Source organism: Lactuca serriola, chromosome 2 (genome assembly GCF_051521515.1).
Source record: "Lactuca serriola cultivar US96UC23 chromosome 2, Lser_US96UC23_V15, whole genome shotgun sequence".
NCBI lineage: Eukaryota > Viridiplantae > Streptophyta > Magnoliopsida > Asterales > Asteraceae > Lactuca > Lactuca serriola.
The window spans coordinates 154,788,727-154,805,174 of record NC_136409.1 but is presented as its reverse complement, the minus strand read 5'-3'; the positions used below and the strand labels follow the sequence as shown (position 1 = coordinate 154,805,174).

The 16,448-nt window shown below is 35.3% G+C and overlaps 1 pseudogene; it reads right to left on the bottom strand.

The window, feature by feature from the left end:
* Nucleotides 1-838: 838 nt before the first annotated feature.
* On the bottom strand, nt 839-3,192 carry LOC145090518 (U-box domain-containing protein 4 pseudogene; annotated as a pseudogene).
* Between the last annotated feature and the right edge of the window lie 13,256 nt (nt 3,193-16,448).

Below are 16,448 nucleotides of genomic sequence, written 5' to 3'. Positions count from 1 at the left end.
GCAAGAGAAAGATACATGCGATGTACATTCTTGTAAGAAGAAAACCAACAATCCAATCAATAAAATCAGTGAAGAATCCAGGAACTTTCATCATAGGAATATAATCCAAATGGTTAAAACTATCATGGCGGGAAAAAAAAAAAAAGAGTGAGTTACGCTTAGCTATCTTGTCCCCATGTGTATACAACATCATCACAGTCCCTCTTTCAAAAATTAATACCGAACGAACTCTCAGTGACGAATCTCCCTTTCATCGTCTTTTGATTAATCTCCTTGTTTTCCAAGGCATTCCGAGGTCCAGCAGTTTAAGCCCACCCCTTTATAATCAGCTTCCCAAGACTTAAATTGTTGATGTTGGTTTCTGTACATAGATGGGTACCATAGAATAACCAATTTTTCAGTTGTGAAAACTCCTCACTCTCCTTCAAACCAGAAACCTATTTGTACCCTAATCAACCATTTTCCTCCTCCCTCTTCAAAATCGAAATTGTAACAATCGAAAAAACATTTTGCCCTCTTTTCTTGTTACGTTTTCTGCTTCCGTACACCCACTACTAGAAAAACAGCCTTTAATGACGCGTAAACAATGACACGCCGTGATTTACGATACGCAAAAGCGCGCGCTCTAAAAATAATGTCATCTCTTCAAACTTTTGAAGGATAGAGGTCACGCTTTTGTGCGTGCCCTAAAATTAATGTCCAAGAAAAAAAATTAAAAACACGGAGGGCACTTAATTAAAAATGGGCGTCGTCTAGAAATGTCGCTTTATATTTTTTGAATGAAAGGCGCGTTCTCTTTTTTTGCAGCTGGGGGGAAAGAAAATCCCAAAAGTTTGAAATGCCGCCATTGTTATCCTCTATCTTATTTCCATCTTTCTTCTCTCTCTCTCTCTCTCTCACTCACTCTCTCTCTTTCTCTATCTCTCTTACTCTAATACCCAAAAAAAAACCCTAATATCATCACAAATCCTCTTTTCTCCCACAACAAAATCGCGATATCACCAAATCTTTGATCCCGCAAGTAATCTGAGTTCACCTTTCAATTTCATTTGTCTCGCAAGTAATCTGAGTTCACCGGTGGCGTTCCTGACTGTATCAATGGAAGCACTGCTCAAGTCGCTGACCAATTTCTTCACCTGCGTTTCGAGTTCCGTGAGATCAGTTCTCGCTTCAGTAGCAGAAGAAACAACTCTCGGCCCAAAAGATGATCTCCGCCATATTTGGTTTCGTGCTCTGTTTCCAAATCGAGGTGAAACTGCATGCTGGGAAGCAGCAATGGCAGCCTGAGGCTCTGCCGCCAGCTCCCCTGAAGCATCACTGTTGTAAGCGGTTGCCGGAGCTGAAGAAGACGACTCAATTGCAGGTGCCTCCGGTGGTGATCCTTCATCCACTCCAGATGGTCCAGGTCCAGGTCCACCAGAATCCAAACTTTTCTCACCGGATTCAACCGTATTAAACTCATTCCCCTTTCCAGAATCTTCTGAAGATGAATGAACATGACGATGCACTGGAGAAGAAGCTTCTTCCTGATGGATTCCATTCGATCTAGGTGAAGTAGGTTGATTCAAGGTTAACCTTAATGGCTGCTTTACAGGATCTGGGAGTTTAACATTGTGGGATTCACACCAATTAGCAATCAATGCTTTCACAGTGTAATTAGGAATCAAATTATTATGAACAAGAGTTTGCATTGTTTTAGGGCAAACATTGAGTCCAAGATCGATCCAATTACGAATATACCCCCGCTCATATGTCTGCCTAGAAGCTACAATCACATGGTCTGTCATCAATTCAAGTGACAGTGGACAACAGAAGTCTGGAGGAATTGGAACAAGGTTAGAGCTTTCTGATTGTTTTATTTCGTGAGTGTTTTTTTGGGTTTTTGACAGATTTGCCCATAGGCTCTTTCAAGTCTCTACAACTATTTTGAAGGTCCACATGGTTTTTTTTGACATGATGCATTTGCTTTGTCTTACTATTGTGTTGCTGTTTCAGGGATTTTGACGCTTTTATCTCTTCATTTGAAATCATATATTTTTAGTGTTCTGTTGCTTTTGTGTAGCTTCCCTCGTTTGTAGTTTTGTTGGTAGTAGCCTTGTGTTTGTACTCTTTTCCATCTTCCTGCAGCTGCAGGTGATTTTTATTCTAATGATTTGCTTCTCATTAAAAAAAAATCCAACATAGTAAAATCTCTTTGTTTTGTTTAGTTATTTTAATTGTATGATTATGTCATTCTAGGAGAATATTCTATTATTACCCTCCAAATCATTGAATATCCATTGATTTTTACCAAATATATCAATGAGAAAGTTGAGATTTTGACGTTTGTTTGTTTGAGTACCATTGATTTTTACTCAATATATGGCTAGAAAGAGAACGCCATACCTTATTTTTTGTTATTCAGTTGTTTTAACGACTTCCTTTTGTAATTAGCAGGCTGTGTAAGAGAATATGATGGAGATCCCATGGGGTATTAAAAATTTCATACATACACTTAAGAGCTTTTAGTGTTTGTTCCATCTTAGTATGTCATAAGTAGTGCCTCTTGATTTTTTATGATTTAGTTTGTAAGTTATGCATATTTCTAGATACATTGTTTTTGATACATGCCTGAAACCAATGAGCTTTTATGATAAGTAAACACTCAAGTACTCATTTTATATATTGATTTTTTGTACTTCTTGCCTACAATTGAGTTTTTGTTATGGGTAATTGATTTTTTGCAAATGACTATATATAGATACTGATTAGATAATGTTTGGAAGTGTTAGTGTGTATATGCCTTGCTTTTTTAAATAAAAAATTGGTTTCACCTTTCTTTTATAAGTATATGATGTATATGACTTAAGTCTATTGTGCATTTTAAGGTATAAAAGAAGGGCATTATTAATCTTTTTGCCCAGGGCATGGAAAACCTATGGACCGGCCCTGCACAAAGCAATCATGCATGTGTGTAACAAGAGCAATCATTTCTTCAATATACTCCAAATCCCCAATCTTTTCTGCTTGTTCAGCATTCTCCTTCAAGTTTTCAAGTGCAACAGCTTCGATTAGAAGTTCTTGATTTGTTCTTAAGCTTAACAAATCAGCAATTTTTGACCTAGTTTCTGAGCTGGGATCAGATCCTTCCACTTGTTCCCTTATAACTTTTAAGACAATAGTCGATGGCTTTTCATATCCCATATGTTTCATTTGGTTTATTGGTTTGGCCTTCGATGGTGAAGAGGTTTGGCTGAATTCTACTAGTTTTGAATCTTTTAACACTATGGTTTTGTATCCAAATCAGGTGTCCATGATTCTGTTCCTTGTGAAAATTAGATTTGTTTTTTTGGCCATGTACCTATATATAATTTGGTTTATTGGTTTGTTTTTGGGTGTGCAGACTGAGCTGATATATGATGATCAAAATGGAAATATTCTTGTATGGGACTTGATTGCAAACTCTCATTTCAAGATGGAAGATGGAGTTATACATGTTTAAGTGAAAAGGGTAAGTCTGTAAATTAAATTATGATTTTACACTTATACTAATCATTTGTTTTCAACTCTCAGATTCTGTTGATCTCTTTCCTGTTGCAAGCAGTGCAAAAACTTTTTTCATTGACATGCATCACATTCTCAAAATAATCTTTGTTGGAAATGTTCGTTTTGCATGCTATCATCGATTTAGATTTCTTGAAGAGGTATGGTTTTCTTATATTCTATATATATATATATATATATATATATATATATATATATATATATATATATATAGTGTGCAATACCTGAACAGGGAAATCCATTTGTGGTCTCCTGGTAGACTAATCCATGTTGTCCCAATTTACTATTGGTGGAAACATTTTATAGTCTCTCTGCTGAAAGAATCCATGGAAAGTAATGATTGATACACACATACACTATCTTCTTAGAAACATTTTACAAGTTTTTATAGTAGTAAAAGTAAATATAAATCTGAGCAGAGAGAGAATCTTGAATTTTGAATCAACCCTATATGTGAAAACAACCATTATGTTTTGAAAATATTAACTTTTTCACCTTAGAATGTAAGATCAACCCCATTCCTTGAATCTTGAATATTGAATCAACCCCATTTAAGATGTAAAATCTCTTTATTTCTAATGTGAAATTTAATTTTAAAATTAAAGTTACTGTTTACTAAAGACTGTTACTGTTGACAAAAACCAAGTAATTGTTTCTTGTATGCAGCTCGAAAGAGAGTTCTTCACCGAATATGGAGAGGCAGGAAGATATGAAGTTCAAGACATGGTTGGAAAAGGCAGTTATGGTGTTGTAGGGTCTGCCACTGATTAGGCTTATTGATAAGTTTCAACTGGTGCCAGGTTTATTTACTTAATTACCCCTCCCTCCTTTTATCCCTCTTTAATGATAATGATTAGGCTTATTGATAAGTTTCTGATTGATATTTATTAGGATAAGAATGCGGTGATAGTGTTCAGGTGGTATCCAGTTTGCCACAGCCCAATTGCCACTTTTGGAACTAATGAATCACAACTACCCGATCTATCTGCCCGGGTATTAACCAACACAGATACACATGCCCCAATAGTGAACCTGACACCCGAGACTAAAACACCCATAGTTGAAGTAATTGCATTGGAATTATAAGTTACATGGGCATAGTTGAAGGAATTTCACTGGAATTATCTCTTTTTTAGAATGGACAAGAGATGGTCTGATGGAGGAGATTGTATGTCTCAGGGTACCCTTCAAAACTTATACAAACTCATGACAGCAGAAATTGCAGCTTCTGACAAGAGCAAACTTAGTTTGTGCTTCATGTTTATCTTTAGGGGGAACGAAAATGCAAGGGCGTTCTCATCAAAAAGGTACCCTTCAAAACTTGCTACACCACACTCTACACCTAAAATTGGTCCAAGGGCAAGTAATGTTGAATCGTCAAATCAAGCAAATGTTGATCTTCTAATGTTCTTTTACAATGTTGTTCTTTTACAGGTGGTTAGAATTGGACCTAAAGTTGGTTGCTGATATAGGAATTGTGGATGCTCCAAATGCAGGAAAAAACATGTTTTTAAGTGTTATTAGTGTTGACATGTAGTGTTGTTTGACATGTAATGCTTAGGTAACTTGTTTGACATGTGATATTTTTTTGAAATGAATTATCGTTCTTATGATAATTTCAATATGTTGTTAAAAAATATTATTTATAGATTTACTAATTTTCAAATTAAATTTGCATTTAGTATTAAATGCAAATTTAATTTGAAAATTAGTAAATCTATAAATAATATTTTTTTTAACATTTAAAATTACGATACGCAAAAATGAGTGCCATCTTTATTTATGACATGGCCTTTCTTGACAGGGGCTTCCTTGATACGCATTGCGTATCATAAACACGCGCGTCGTAAGGTTACGACACGCAAATGCGTGTCGTCTTTCTTTATGACAGGGCCTTCCTTGATACGCATTGCGTGTCATAACCGCGCGTCGTAAATGCGCGTCGTAAATGCGCGTCATAAATGCGCGTCGTCTCTCTTTATGACAGGGCCTTCCTTGACACGCATTTGCGCGTCGTCTGAGCGTTTTACGACGCGCAATGAGCGTCGTAAAAGACCTTTTTTCTAGTAGTGACCGTCACTTACGTTTGCCTTACTCCAGATTTGGACATTTCGTTAGGTTTATAGCACATGGAGGTGGCTTGAATCAAAGATTGTTTAGCGTATGAAGGTGGGTTCCGTGTTTGACCGTTAAATCAAATATTGTATAATGATCAAGGAAAATAAAGATAATAAACATCATATAGACATATACACATACTTAAACACGCATCGAAAACTCTAATCAAGCAACAAAAAAAAGGAGCAGAACAGAATATACACAAACAGATCATACATATAACAAAGAACTCAATTAGTCCGTACACACAGAATATGAAGAACTTAGCGCATGAAGGTGGGTTACGCGTTTGACCGTTGAATCAAACATAGAAAGAAAAGAAGAACAGAATATAAAAAAACAGAACAGATCATACATATAACAAAGAACACAAACACTTCAATATTCATGATTTCCTTCGTAGCCCACAGAATGAAGAACAGTTTACATACCTGGCTTATAAGTTTATACGATAACGGGCGCAACTGCAACAGATGAATACAATGAGTACAAACCCTATAAAATGGTGTAGTGTGATAACTTGCCAAAGGAATAAGAAGATTCTGTGCGACGATTTTGTCAGAGAAAAAGTTGTCCAAGAGAGAGAACCTGGTACTGCATGCTTTTGCTTTTCTTGAATATATGTATTTACATTGTTGCCCCTTAGTTTTAAAATTTACAAGGGCTGTTTCTTCCTTTTCTTTTGTAATACATATGCATGCCTACACCTAATCTCTTTACCTAACGTGATTTTGTATCTCATTTCCAATATATATCATTTCCATTGAAATGATGAAATATTTTTAAATTTATGTTTTTTTTTAGTCAATTTGATACTTCTAATCTAACTTTTGTGAAAAATCAATAGCACAAGTCCATATCATCAAAAATTTAGATTTTCGTCTTGAATCTATGAAAAATATTATCTTACCTCTAACATATTTGCTTTTATTTTAACAATTATTATTTCAATGTATATTCAACCAACCTCATCTGTCATTCCAACCCGACTCAACACGCCCCCATTTTTCTACTTTCGTACAATGGTGTCGTTGCTGCTTGCTACCATCGCTAACAACCCAAACCCAAAAAACACCCTTACGACCCAAATTATATAGCACCAAAGAGTTTATTTTTCTTAATTTTATAATTTTAAAGAGATGTTATGGTTTCTCATTGATGTCGTCGGTAAAGGCAATAGCAGCGATGTGCCGCCGCTAAAAAGCCGTCGGCACTGCTCTATTACTATTGCTCAAAGTGCCGCCGGTAAAGATATTTGTCTCCGTTAATGCTCTTGTTGCTGGTAATAACAATGCCGCCGGTAATTCCTCCTGTCGCCGGTAATAACATTTTTCATTTTTTTTTTAAATCAACACTTTTGGGTGCAAAAAAATCGATACTCAACAACTTTAAATGCGGGGAAAAAATTACATAACGACAACCGATTAGGTACCACATAGTGTTATAATTTCATACCCAAATAAACAACCAAAGTGTTATAATTTCATACCCAAATAAACAACCAAAGTGTTATAATTCCAACAAATACCAAAGTGTCACAACAAGTTTAACGTACAAAACACAAACTAATCATCCGATGAACCATCGTCATCATCTCCTTGATCATCACTTGGTTTCCTCGAATAAAAAAACTTATGAAGTTCCTCCCTATATGCCGGATCATTAAGCATTGCACGAAGATTTTTCCAACTACATAATAAATAACAACATACATAAACTTATAAGTTGAACTATCAACATAAACAAGAACTACCAAACTACATTGCTATTTCATACACTTAAATACAATAAATACCAAAAATGCATTGTTATTTCTTGCACTTGGGAAATAAACACAAATACAAAAACAACATGCATTTATTGATGCCAAAGTACATTGTTATTTTTAAACTATGGACAAAAAACTAAAGTACATTGCTATTTCTTGCACTTGGAACATAGAGACAATTACTAAATCAACATGTATTTATTCAGATACACTATTATTTTTAGACTAGGGACAAAAAACCAAAGTACATTGTTATTTCTTGCACTCGAAACATAAACAAGATTACAATCACAATTACCAAATGAACATACATTTATTGATCATTATATAGATATATGAGATTTTGAAATAAAACAATTTACTTATTTTGTGCTAAAGAACCTTAAATACAAGAAATACCAAAGTGCATTGTTATTTCTTGCACTTGGGGGTGTATTTCAAAAATTTAGTCACAAAAATCCAAAATTCCAGCTACAGACATGCATTTCGCAGAGAACCAGTCTATGGGCTCCGCGGATTGACGAAATCTCTGCGGATCAATGACTTTTGTACGATAACGTACAAAATAAAGATTCTTCGCAGAGCTACCTCCGCAGTGACATTCAACAATTTGGACCTAAGCGGAGCTTGTGACGAGGGCTCTGCAGAGGCATTAACCTCTCCGCGGAATGAGTGGTTAGATGGGTATTAGCGACGATTTTTTGTGATAAAAAGGATTTTACTTTGACTAATTACACAAATGGTCCTTATGGTTTAGGGTAATTTGCACGTTTGGTCCCTAACTTATTTTTTAACTTCGAAGGTCCCTACTGTTTGTTTTTGTTACACGTTTGGTTCCTATCTTAACTAAAAAGGCTATTTTGCCCTTTATTTTTCAATTTATTTAAATAAACACACCCTCAACCCCACTCTCTCACATTACGTTACCTATTCTACCATTTTTTCCTGATTAAATAAGATTTAATATGTTCTTTATCTTCTTCACTCAAAAGTTGTTCTAGCATTTCTTTATTTTCTTTGGACTGTATGTAAGCTTTGATTTTATCCAGTCCAACTTTGTAAGCATCAGATATATTATCAGAAGAGACAATGGATTCACACCTATAACAATCCGCACTAATTTCGTCCTCTCTCATTTCTAGAAAGGGCAAAATCATTTTATCGATTTTCTTCCCTATTTCAAAGTCAATCTACAACTAAGTGATATTAAAATAAAAACATTCAGCAATTAAACAAAAAATATTCCGTTGTTTCAAAAACCCTAAGTTGTCTCTTTGCGAATAAATTAAATCATCCCTAGATCTCAATAACTCCAACTCTAACTTCTCAATCCACATCTGCCTCTCTTCACTTTTTGATGTTACCCTGCTGATTTGATCAATTAAGTTAGTATTACTTAAACGGGTTCTCTTTAAACTATCACTTAAACTAGAAACTATAAATTCTGAATCTTCTAGTTCAATTTCATACCAAGAGACAAAAATATTCAAATATTTGAGAATATAGTTTACCTTGCTTATCATCTACTCACACTCACTGATTTGCTCTGTGACTGGTTTCGCAGCGAAGCAACTGTCCAAAGTATATCCCCTTTTCTCCCGAGACATCATTCTTGACCATGAAGCATTTTCTCTTGTACTCCGAAGCACCATCCTTCACAACAAAGCATTTGCCATGTGTCAGTCTACGAACCTCGTCATCCTCCGAGTCAGTTGACCAAATTTCAACTCTTCGAAATTCGTCGTCATTTTCCTGCACAATCAAAGCAGTTTTAGCATTATCAGCATTCTTCTTTTTCTTGAGCTCCTTTATCTTCCGAAGATAGTAAGCTTCATCTTTTTCTTCTCCTTCATCCTTCTTCTTATTGAGCCTTTTCAACATACACTCTTTTGCGTAATGATTCTTTCCATGACAGTAATTACAGTCATATCCAGAATCTCCCACCAGCTTGCTATCTTTCTTCACTTCTTCCTTTTGAGAGTTGTTGACACTCTCACCCTTCGTCTTCTCAGAGCTGTAACTTCCTTGCCAGTTTCTATTTTTGTTCCGTCCAAAGTTCTTTTAGGCAAACTTCCTAGGGTTTGACACCATCAGTGCATAATCCTCCTTTGAGAGTTCACAATCCGAGAGATCAGTCTCCGAACCTTCTTCTTCTATAACCTGCTTGCTCTTTGCAACTAGGGCCAAAGAACCCATCCCAAAAAAATATTTGTTTCTTTTATAACTTCATCCTTGTGTGACCTAAGAATTTCCACAAGCTTCTCTAAAGAATAGGTTTTAAACTGCTCGTGTGCTTTAACTATTGATACCACAACTTTCTATTCAGGCATCAAACCGTTCATGAACGTGACCTTTTGTTCAATCAGTTCCTGTTCAATCTTATTTTTCACCATCCTACTTAAAATATGGTTGTATTGGTTGAACGTTTCATCAAGTTCCTCCTCAGGCTTCTGGATAAAGGCTCCAAACTCATAGATAAGCAGCGTCTGAATAGAATGCTCAAGATAAGCATCACTACAATAGAGTTCTTTTAGCCTGTCCCATATCTCTTTTGCTGTCTCACAGGAACTCACCAGATGGAACGTGTCTGGAGGCAAAGCGAATCTGATTATTCTCATTGCCTTTATATTACTAATTAATTTGTCTTTTTCATCCCGTGGAATGTCTATGACTTCAATAAGAAGCTTGTCATAATCGGCTTGAGTTTTAATAGTTCTTCTTGTACTAGTATGCGTAAACGTCTGAATGATCATGGATTCCCATATCAGGGAACCATTATCTTTAAGCCCTAGAACGTAATCCTCGAAGTGTAACGCCCACACCTCATATTCATGTGGAAAAAGAATCGAGATTCTTGTTGTAGAACCAATACTTTGGATAGGTTGAATGAAAGAGTATGAGAATCTTTTGAGTGCATGATGTCGATTCAATAAAAACCTGTAATGAACTAGATGTGTAAAACTTAAATCGAGTTTAGGGTAGAATCAAGATCTAGATCCAACGTCAACAGTCGTTAAAAACGATGAAGCCAATAGAGAATAGATCCAATAAAAGTGGAAACCCTAATAGCTCTTTAACAGAAGAGATGCGTATAGTTTACACAGTCTCCTGCTCTGATACCAATTGATAAGATTAAAACTAATAAGATCGATAGATCCAAACATGTAAAATAATAAAACACATGAATGTTCTTATATCTAAAGAAATTGAAATGGTGATCATGCACGAAAGAAAAGAATACCACTTAAGTTGGCGAATAACAAGCTTATACCAAATATAGAATGTTAGAAACACTAGGACTAGGGTAATGATAAAGAAATACCTAAGTAAAAGTGGGAACTAATATCAATGGACTTTATACCAAAGCTACCCAAGAAACCTAATGGTTTTGATTCTATTCAGGTAGTGGTTCACATATTGACTAAGTCCTCCCACTTCACACTAATAGAAGGAACGAACGAAATGGAAAACCTGACCAGAACTTGCCAAAGAAATCGTCAGACTGCGCGAGGTGCCAATCTCTATCATCTCTTACTAAGATAGTAGATTCACCTAACAATCTTGAAAGTCATTAAAAATCATTAGGTACGTGCTCAGACATAAGTATAACTTATCATCTCCAATGGTCAGAACGAGAAAACTATCTCAACATGAGTAATATGCTCTGAACATGTATGATGGACTTGAATATTTCATAAGGTACTCATGGATGTTAATTGAGTTTTCCCACGATAATAGTTGTCACGCCAACATAAAGGCTATACCTTTAAGTTCTTATACGTATGTGAGCGCCAATACTCGATATGTTGAGCAACTGTTGGAGATACGAAACTGAACAAAGAGCATGCATGTGATACGCTACATTTTGATCCAAGAATCACTCATGAGATTACATAATAGATTATGTGAACCTGATAACGATTACAAAATGTACACGAATGACAAGAGAGCTGTGTAAACGAAAAACATAAGTCTTTCAATATGTACATCAGAGACTGTATAGCTTTAAAAGCCTTCCCATTTAAGAGGAATGATTCGACTTAGAGAACGAGTCAAGTTAAACCATGACTCAAAGAACCTTCGAAATTCTTAACAAAATTTGGTCATAATATTTATATCAAGTTATCTTGAGAACTAAGCAGCTTGTACGACATTTTTCTTGCACCAAATCTTAAAGAGTGTTTGTCTGATAACACGCTGGTTATATCTTTCAATGAAGTGTATTAAGAAATAATGCTAACGTTTCATATTTGTGAAAGTATACGCAATAAAATTGTATATAAGATTTAATAACCTTTAAAATAGTGAATTCAATCTAATTCCATATTCCTTTCTTTTAGTGGGATTAGAATAGAGCCATCTTTCGACTGAGTACCCAATCTTGAGTTATGTGACTTAAAACGGATACAGAAGAATCATGTTTGGATCAAGCAAAATGAAAAATCCACCAATTATTTTATAATATTATATCTACACATTGAATTTCGGGATGAAATTCCTTTCAACGGGGGGATCAATTGGTAAAAATTGGTTAGTGTTTGGTGGTCAAACCATTGCGAACCGCTATTTGTTAAGGACCAATTGTGTGTAATTATGTGTTTATAATCTATATTAAAGGTATACTTTTAGAACATCTCAAAATGTTCAAAACTTCTATGGTTGAAGATCGAATCGAAAGTCACCAAATATTAAATTTATTTGTGACGTTAAAAATAAAATTTTTGTAGTAAGTGTATCTGAGAGTTATATATAAGATTTTTGAGTAGATTACGTTCTCCTGGTTCCGTGGATATAAAGAACAGCCAAAACGGAGATCATATGAAGAAGTTACGCCTCTTTTAAGTTGTAAAAATCAATATTTACCTGATTTTTCCGAAACAAACAGTGCGTTGCATCGTTTGGAATAGCAACGAGTCTCATGAACTATTTTTGAGCATGTTTTTGAATTTAGTTTATGTTATATTACTTTATTATATTTTTATCGCGTTTTTAATCTTAAACAAAATCAAATTCATAATATTTGTCGAATCGGATACAATTAATCACGACGAATTGAATTCCATGTGCATTTTTGAAATCACCGCCACCGAGACAATAAGTAGGCACTTAAAGAGAAATTTTATAAGATGGTGTGATAACATGATAATCGAGAACACGAATGATGATTTATCCATTAAATTTTAGATATACTTGGCACATGCTTCTGCCTTTCCCTCGTTGAATAGCAACAACCGAGTACCCCACTCGATGTTTTACAATTTACTTTGCCTCCCTTGGTGTTTTACTACCGGATCGGAAAAGGAACGATCAAGAGACTGTCAGAACAATCCATCACCCCCACCACTGTCGACGACAACCACCCGACTGATACCTCCTATTTCCTCTCTTCCTTCCTCGATCAAACACGATAAGACGACCCTCTCTCCATTTTCAGTCGTTCTGTTCTTCTTCCTCTTGATTTGTGACCGCCGGTGATGAAGCAATTGGACCGAGGAGGAGCTCGCCGGAGGTTGGTTGCCCCTCCCCTGCTCACGATTTTTATGTAGCTACGATAGGTGCTACTCAACTGACTACTTCCGTTCGTGCTTCTCCTTCCCGATCAGAAATAGATCGAAACCACGAGGGTTGTCGGAGATCAACGCCTGCCCATCCTCACGATTTCTCAGCCACATCGGAGTTCCCCATCGACTGCCTTCATGTTTTTCGTTCCTGATAAGTTGAAGAGACGAAGAGGACGACCCTTCTCCCATTGTTTGCGTGTTGGACCAAACTAGTCCCTCCATTAATTTTAAAAGAACATTAATGACCCTCATTTGTATTTGCTGGTTAAATAGCCCCATTTTGTAACGAAAGACCAAATCAGTCCCTACGGTTTCTAAAAATTAAACACAACAAACCTTGTTTTGATATTTAATCAAAACAAGTCCCATTTGAAATAGTCATTTCCAAAAATGGTCCCGTTTGATTAATCTATTACAAAAACGGTCCCTTGGTGTTAAATAAATTACAAAACAACAATTTTCAAATGTAGAATATTTAAATACAAGTCTCTTTGGTTAAAACATTACTAAAGATAGTCCTGAACTTTGTTTTAACTTAAAAAAACGTCAAGATGCGGTTGTTCACGAAAAGCTTCGCCAAAACGAACCTAGATCGAGATCACACATCGAATGTGAGTTTCTACAACCCCTCTTTGACGGTTTTAATACTTAGAGGGGAATATATGCATGTCTATTAAAGTTGTAATGATTTTCAAGTTTTATATATAAAATAGCATCATACTTTATTATTGGTCATAAGTTTATGAAATAGCAATAAAAAATGTGATAAATCACTAGTAAATCTATTAAGTTAAAGTAGATTATTAAAAGATGATATGTTTATACCTTATCTGAAATATGCATAGAATTATTAAGAAAAATCACAAGATTATAAGTAGATTGCTATAATAACACAAGTTGATATTATAATTCACAAAAATGATGATTTTATATGTATAAGTTAAAGTATCCATAGAAGCATGAAAAGATATAAAAATGACCAAAAATATTATTCGTGTATAAAACGAAAGTACGTTGTCATATTTGATGGAAAGACCCAGTTTATGAAATTGTATGATTATTAGTTAAAATTATAAAATTTAACTTTTAGTATATAAGGTTATGTAAAAATGAATGGAAAATTCATTAATATATTTTAATACCAATTATAAAAAATATAACTAAATTGACTAAGTTATGGATTTTTGTTGCAATATTTAACATGATCGACTTCACGACTTAAGAATTGTTATTTGCGAAATATTGTATAGTATTAATCACGTGAATATCATGGAAATTGTTGGTTTACATTAGTTAAAACCTAGAAAATATCATAAAAGTAGCCGTCATACTGCCCAAATTTTATCATAAAAGACAATAGAAATTTTGGAAATCCATTAAGTCTTGCGTATCTTAATAGTAAAAGACTTCAATAAAATATTATTCTTAAATAACAAAATCATAAATATTCAATAATCTTATAACGGGAAGTTTAGTACTAGGATGCCTAGATACATGGTTAGGATCCAATACTCCAGGGCCTCCCTATTGGTGTCATGTTGTTTCTAAAGCCATATGAGTTAGGTTCGTTTCCTAAGCCGTTTGAGCTATGTTGTTGGGTATACGAAGACTATGTGTCTTAGTGGGAAAACTGTTTATTTTCATAACCGTTAATCCTCATAGAACGACTAACAACATGTATATGTGTCATACTATTGATCTTGTACGGTTCGACCATCCGCCTGAGAGTTGCTAGTTATAACTACATCTGATGAGACGGATTTTGGCGTTGACGTTAGTACCATTGTATATAACCACGTGTTATAACAGGGTAAGGTATATAAGTAGGCCCTACTATGATGTCGGTGTAAAAATGTGGTGTCATAATTTCGGTTATGATTTCATCATAAAATCCCAGTTTTGTTTTGTTATCGTATAAAATCGACATTTGGTTTATACGGGAGTTTTGTTCACTAATAGTAGTTGAAAGAGACTGTAGGTAGTGGAATAGTTTGTGACCCAAAACGATAAGTTTTAATACCATAAATTAAGTTATATAACATTTAATTAATATCATGACACGATTGTTTAAGATTTAATAACTTACAACTAATAAGTTATTTATTTAAACCATTTGTTCTTGTGCGAAAACGCACTATGTATGTGGGAGGAGTTTTCCCCACTGGTTAAGTGTCAGTTCTTAAATTAAGTAAAATAATACATAAATAATACTACGACACAATTTTATAAAGTTTATAAATTCGAAACTTATGAGTTTTACATATAAACTATACAAACGTTTGTACAATATTTCTATAGTACAGTTGGCCATTTTATGTTTTAACAAGATGTGATATGACTTTATTTTATATAAATTGGCAATCAAAATCCTTATATAAAAAGCATTATTGTAACATCCCAAAAATACAGTCCAAAAATTTCGTTTTAAACCATTAGTAAAACCATAAATATACTCATCATATGAAAATCATAAGTCATGTATCAAATTCACATGTCAAAGTATATCAGAGTATAAACATCCCAGGCTGAACAAATGGTGTGTGCACCGCAATCTTTTCGGGCTCCTCTTTTGAAAATTGAGTACCTTAAACCAAAACTAAAAACCGTAAGCACGAAGCTTAGCGAGTCTCCACAAACTACCACATACCATCCACATATAACATGCAACTAGGAGATACGGGCCTCGCCCACACTCATGGAGATTCGGGCTCCGCCCACACTCCGCTATCTAGGAGACACGGGCCCCGCCCACACTCCGCTCTCTCTGAGATACGGGCCCCACCCACCCTCGACTACTGTGCGATACGGGCCTCACCCACACTCAGCTGCTATGCAAAAACATACAAGTATCACACAGACAACATGTATAACTAATATATCGTTCAGTCATATATCATATATTATAATCAAGTACAACTATGAGATACGGGCCCCACCCACACTCGACTAATAAAAGATACGGGCCTCGCCCATATTCCGTTACTATGAGATACAGGCCCTGCCCACCCTCACTAGTCATGAAGATACATACAAGCTCTAAACGAACAACAAATATCACTAGCATATAAATATATACCATATCATATATCTATGAGATATAGGCCTCGCCCACACTCAGCTACTATGAGATATGAGCCCCGCCCACACTCGCATTCCTAACAACATATACAAGCATCACATAGACAACAAGTATAGCAATCCAATAATCTGACTAATATCTATACTCAGATAATAATGAGATACAGGCCCCGACCACACTCGGCTACTAACATATCTCATATACGGGCCGACCTTGGTGCCTTAGACCCGTTCCTATTGGAAGAGGACTCACCTCGCACTACTGAAGTCCCGCGAATAAATCTCGGCTGCTGGCTGACAGATCATCAAGCTGTCAACATCCAAACATCCCAATTAGTAATTCGATCCCAAATATATATCCATAAGTCCTTGCTTGGGTA